Source organism: Apium graveolens, chromosome 1, assembly GCF_009905375.1.
Source record: "Apium graveolens cultivar Ventura chromosome 1, ASM990537v1, whole genome shotgun sequence".
Lineage (NCBI taxonomy): Eukaryota > Viridiplantae > Streptophyta > Magnoliopsida > Apiales > Apiaceae > Apium > Apium graveolens.
Genome location: NC_133647.1, coordinates 178,882,853 through 178,888,538, shown reverse-complemented (window position 1 = coordinate 178,888,538; position 5,686 = coordinate 178,882,853). Strand labels below are relative to the sequence as shown.

At 34.7% G+C, this 5,686-nt stretch overlaps 1 pseudogene; it reads right to left on the bottom strand.

Moving 5' to 3' along the window:
• Window positions 1-412: 412 nt before the first annotated feature.
• On the bottom strand, window positions 413-4,599 carry LOC141672140 (lipid phosphate phosphatase 2-like; annotated as a pseudogene).
• Between the last annotated feature and the right edge of the window lie 1,087 nt (window positions 4,600-5,686).

Here is a 5,686-nt window from a genome sequence, read left to right as displayed (position 1 = left end):
CAGTGGTTATTTGTCATCAATTCATCATGCATATAAAGTAATACAAAGCTAGGCATTTAAATACTTGTTGATATACTATAACCCTCTCTAGGCTTTAGTTACTACATAAATACATGTACTTAAATATTAATTAGACACAAATCAGTCAGGATATATGTGTCCACATTGAGGTTATAAGCAACAAAAAAAAAACAACTGAAAAATTACAGAATGTTTTATCTTAATTTATCAAAAATTAAAATTTGAATCATTATATTTCTATACATTACAAAGGACAAAGCGGATCACAGGACGGCTAATGGGATCAAGTGGCCTGAGATTCTGTAAGCAGGGTGAACTATCTTGCCAACCAATTCTAGCGTCTAACGCAACATATAAAATAGCATTTACCGGTTCTTATTTCAAATTTACATGTTAAAAAGAGATCAACAATGAATTTGATGATAATCATAAGCTTAGTGTTAAAATTAGTATTTTAATTGTCATACATGTTATCCTGATATCTGTCTCTGACTGTTTCCTCTAGAATAAAAGCCAAGTACAAACACTAATATCTTCTTCCACTTTCAACTCCATTTAGCATAGGACTTACCACACCATTGTGAGATTGGATATACACATTTTCAAGTTCTGCTGGACGTACACCAAGACAATTGATGTTGCTGGATGAGGACTGGGTGCCATTTCCGGATGCTGAGTCTGCCAATGTCTGGAAGTACACATGAGGTCCCCAGCCTGAGGAAGGCATCGGTGATGTATGTATGTTCCATGTCTCAGATACAACTTGTTTCGAAATCATAGATACAGTGCAAATAATTTGTTTTGATTTGATGCAGTCTTTACCGATGCCTCCAATATGAAGAGCTTATTATAAGTTCAGTAATAAATGTGACAGTCACAGATCAACTACATATGCATAAAAATGTGAGCTAGCTAAAATAGTGACTACCTTAGCACTTAGTTAAAGTATTATTTATCCCAATGGCAAGTAAACATAGAAATGTAGAGCTCCTAGTTATCACTAAAATGAGTTTTGAAGTTTTAATTATTGTTCAAGAAACCGACGTTTTCAAATTTATGTCTGTCTTTGTTCATTGCATATGTGAAGTGCTGAGTGCATGATAGTATATGTCCCTTTCATACTTCAGGATGTTACCTTATAATTATCCTATTCTCCTTCAAGAATGCAACTTAAGCATGTGTGTGTATGATACATTGCTGCTAAGTTTACTGATATCTAAGATCTCTGGCAGGATACAAGCTACTTGGAGCAACTAGATTGATGTGATATAAGCTTTCAAACTAACTAGAGTGTGTGAACAATAAGACTGTGTTGTGGATCCGTAATGGTCCAAGATGACCTTAATTGATGTGTTTGGGACTAAGCATAAATTTTCATGTGCTTAGTTTGGGGAAGCTTGTGAGAGAGAACCGAACTGTGGAAAAATAATTCTAGTAGCAGGAAAATTACACTTATTTTAAGATACTCTTATCACAGACTCACAATCAATTCTGTAATCAAACAACAAACTATTGCAGTAAGAAAGTACCGTCAATGTCATAAGGTGGTGGAAAGAACTGCAAATAACAAAACGAAGCTACTGTCAACCCTGCATAGAAAAAGAACAGAAATATTTATAAAGATAATTGATATAAAAAAATAACTTGAGCCCATGTAATTTCTAAATGTTATAGGATAATATAACAACCTAGAACACCTCCAGCAAATACATCTTGCCAATGGTGCCAGTAGTCATCAACTCGCGAAACTCCAACTAGAGCTGCAACAAGCAAGGGAAGGAAGACTATGCAGAGTTTTGCAACATGGCCTCTACGGTCAAATACTCTGACCTTCCCTGATAAGTACCAGGCCAAAAAACCAAGGCCAGCAAAGGACCCTACATAATAGTAGTACATAGCTCATAAAGCTGAGATTTTCTTAAAACTAAAATTTTAAGTCTCAAAAGAAATCATGAAGATATAGAAGCATGGTCTCCAAAGTATACTCATAACAACCAAAGCTACTGCAACAATAATATTTAGATTAAATTTTCCAGATCAGGCTTCAGTAACTGGACTACATGTCTCATTTGTACTGTCAAATGCTATTTCCATATATAAACTGCTATTCTGATATTGAGTCTAGCACACGATTGATATCAGAATCCAAATGCTAATGTAGAATTCTAGTGCTAGCAAAGGCTAATTTTAAATTGAAGTCAAGTAGAAACAGCTCATCTGGTACACAGCGAATGATGATAGTGAGTGCAGAAAATTAATTTTATATTATTGTATTTTTGGCCTAAATTTCTGTTCTACTGATAAATTCATCTAGCTCTGCTATGACTACATGTAGTTCACCAATATGACTTACAATCGAGAAATTTGAGGCACAATCTGGCATTTGTTTTCCTGCAACTTCTTTCTGTTTATTGGTAAAGGTGGTGATTTTAATTTTAAAAATGTTTTAGACTGACGACACTTGACATAACTATGTTATTTACAAAAATCGTGTAGTCTACAGAATAAGATATTGAAAACTGTTGCCTGACTTACAAGAAGTATGTCCGCTAGGGAAGCTTTTGTGTCCTTCTCTTATGACACTCTTCTCTCCAGTACACATAACATTTTTGTTGTTGGATCAAATACCTGTTCACCAAATGCACCTAAAACGTTTACCACTTGACAAAGGATAGATGAAAGTTGACTAAAAAGCCAACTGACTAGGACTCACCCCTTTTCCATTAGGGAAGCACCGCCAAAAGAAGTCTGGACGAGGTCGACCAACAGCATCTTTGATAGAATCAGTTAAAACTGCAGTAACAAGTACAGCAAACAGAAGTCCTGCACATGCCAAAATTCAAATTTATTGCTATATATAATAGGTAATAACTGCTGAAGTATCTAGAGTATAGCATGGCAAAAAAGAAAACCTAAAACTGCTTGATGCAAGTCAAAGACATCCTTCCTAATGAAGTAGTATATGATAATGACAGCTAGAGGCAGTAATATTGCAATGATCTGTCAGAAAAAAAGATAGACGACAAAATCAGTCATATTATCCACTGTATCAGAAGATCCTGACTGTTAATACTAAAGTTACCGGAACAGCCCATAGGGGAACCGTGTTGTCCTGCAACGGATACTTGAGATCTTCCATCATCCCCTCTCCAACAAATCGGTGAAATGGTTCAATTACATTTAAACCAACTTCTATGACCACGAGAAGCATTAATATAAGCCAATCATGCATATGCAGCCTTGCCATATGAGTTCCATGTGACCTAATAGTGTGGGCGCCCAGTTGAATATCTGGCATCCTCGCCAACTAAATCAGATGAAAGATCGGTAGCCACATATAAATTGGTGATGATAACACAACAAAGAATTGAGAGAAAAAGACATTGCATTACGATATATCAATAATTAGGTTAGATAATTCCCAAGGACGGTATATTTCTGCAAATATGATATATTTATTCCTGCAGTAGTATGCATTACTGGATAATAAATCGAAATGATCCTCTAAGCCTTCTATTAATTATATAAATTGAAGTTTACAGTTATACGTTGATCCTCACAACTCACAAGCCTTCAGCATGTCATAATTTGTATTAGTAATCAAACTAAGGCATCTCATACCAGAGTCCAAACATTTTTATGTTTAGCAACCGTAAAGAACTATAAAACAAATGCTCGTAAAGAACTACAAAACAAATGCTCTTTCTAGTGGAGCACTCAAGCACCAATGCTCCTAAAACCTTGATGTGTTGATGGAAAACCTTAACATAATAATTCGATGCCAAATTAAGTAACCAACCCTCACAATTACTTAAGGTGTTGAGGCGAAGGGATCAATATCTATACCATGTGTAAATAAAAGTGGATCAACCTTTTTCTTCCTGTTTACGGAAAATTCTAATTCTGATTTAGAGGCCATGTCATTAGAAAGAGCTACATATTGTAATATGTAATGAAAAGAAAAAAGCACCTAATACTCCTCTATCTCAAATTGAGAATTCATTTTCCAAGTTACTGTATTTATATTCTAAAACAGATTAATATTCTACTACTACTATTGGAGAACTGAGTTTATAAAATAGATCTACCTCCAAAGAAAAGTTTTACAACTAGCTGCTAATACATGGTTAGTCTTAATTAGTTATCCAAATCCAAACTGATTAATTGTCAGCAGACAGTAGTAATTTCTAAATATCTCCCTCATTTATTACTTGAACACATAATGACACAAGTACAAAATACAAATGGTTCTGCATTACAATTTTTTTTTAAAAAAATAAAGGGCAGAACCTTACTAGCTTTTACGTGCTATGGATCTCCCCCGAACTTGACCTATGATCCGAATGTTTATTTATGATATAAAAATGTAGAACAGAAAGGAAACCAAGATATATGCTCATGAATTTACCTGAAGGATGAAGGAGATGACTTTTCCGGAAGTGTGTGAAAGAAAATGTAGCAAGGGGCTTTGCTTAAAGCCAAAGGGGTCGAGGGGGACAATGCAAAGTGCAGCAACAAATGAGAAACAGGGGAGGTCCTGCTTTAAGTCACTATATCCCATGCTTACAGCTTAGGTTACATTTACCCGGGCGATGGCAAAAAATATATCTTTTTTTAGAAGTTGTAACAAAAATATCACTTTTTGGAGTATATGGCCAAAAATATCCTTTTAATACGTATTTTAGAAATGAGTAAATCTATTACGCATCTGAAAAATGGGTATTACATAAAAAAAATTTTAAAAAAAAGCAGAACATGTGATACGCATGTCACAAATGCGTATCACCAGAATCAAATGGGTGAAACGTATTTTGTGAATGCGTGTCTCTTTTTTTATTTTTTTTTCATTTTTTAATACGAATTACTCATTTTTAAAATGCGTATTAGTAATACCCAACTGAAAAATATGTATTAGACGGGTATTTTTGGCCAAAATTTGAAAAAGGTGTATTTTTATCACATACTCTGAAAAAATAGGTATTTTGTTATTTTTTCCTTTCAGGAGGACAAACAAAAAGTTAAAACCAGCCAAATTCTCCTACAGTTCCTTGATTGCTTAGTTGCTTATGCTTCTTCTGAATTCTGATATGTTAATATTCTTTATCTACTTTTAGTAAAATTCGGTATACCTAGTCATCAATCCAATTGCTTGAAAGCAGTGGTGGTGGATCTAGCCAAAAAAAATAAATATGCCCAACATAATTGTTCTTTATGATAAATAATAGAGTTAATTGCAATTTGCAACCTCCACTTTTCATTTAAAATCAAAATAGTATTAATATCCGGGATTACGTATCACACCTAGTCATTTAAAACTTTGGGGCTGATGACAAGTTATCAGACCGAGAAACAGTAAATCAGGTGACAGAAGATGAGAATGCAAACTTAGTGGCTGAGATTACTATGAGGAGGTCAGAAGTGCAGTGTTCTCCATGCACCCGGATAAGTCACCTGGGCAAGATGGTTTAAATCCGGCATTCTTTCAAACTTATTGTTGCATAGTTGGAACAGATGTGGTCCAATTCTGCCAGCATTTTCTGAGTACGGAGAGCTCCCAAGTGGAATAAATCAAACGCTGGTATGTCTAATTCCAAAAGTTAAAGAACCTCAAGCAATGACTGATCTACCGACCAATTTCATTGTGTAATGTGTTTAGTTCGCATAC